This window comes from Penaeus monodon, chromosome 20, assembly GCF_015228065.2.
Source record: "Penaeus monodon isolate SGIC_2016 chromosome 20, NSTDA_Pmon_1, whole genome shotgun sequence".
NCBI lineage: Eukaryota > Metazoa > Arthropoda > Malacostraca > Decapoda > Penaeidae > Penaeus > Penaeus monodon.
Genome location: NC_051405.1, coordinates 28,076,409 through 28,076,678, shown reverse-complemented (window position 1 = coordinate 28,076,678; position 270 = coordinate 28,076,409).

Here is a 270-nt window from a genome sequence, read left to right as displayed (position 1 = left end):
GATGCATATACACAGAGACACACACAGTTGGTGTCCTTTCGGCTTTTTAGAAACACTGATGAAACAGATATTGCATTCTGCTATTATATCATTAACAGAAATCTTTGTATGACAGCGGTAATTCAACAGAAAATCGAAAAGAGAAAATCTGTGCCGATCTATTTTAAAACAAATTTACAGTGTCTATTAATCTGGAAGAGTTATACATATATATGGCTCTCCCAGAAAAAAATAGAGGAAAATAATTTTCATACAGTGCAATCATTTCGA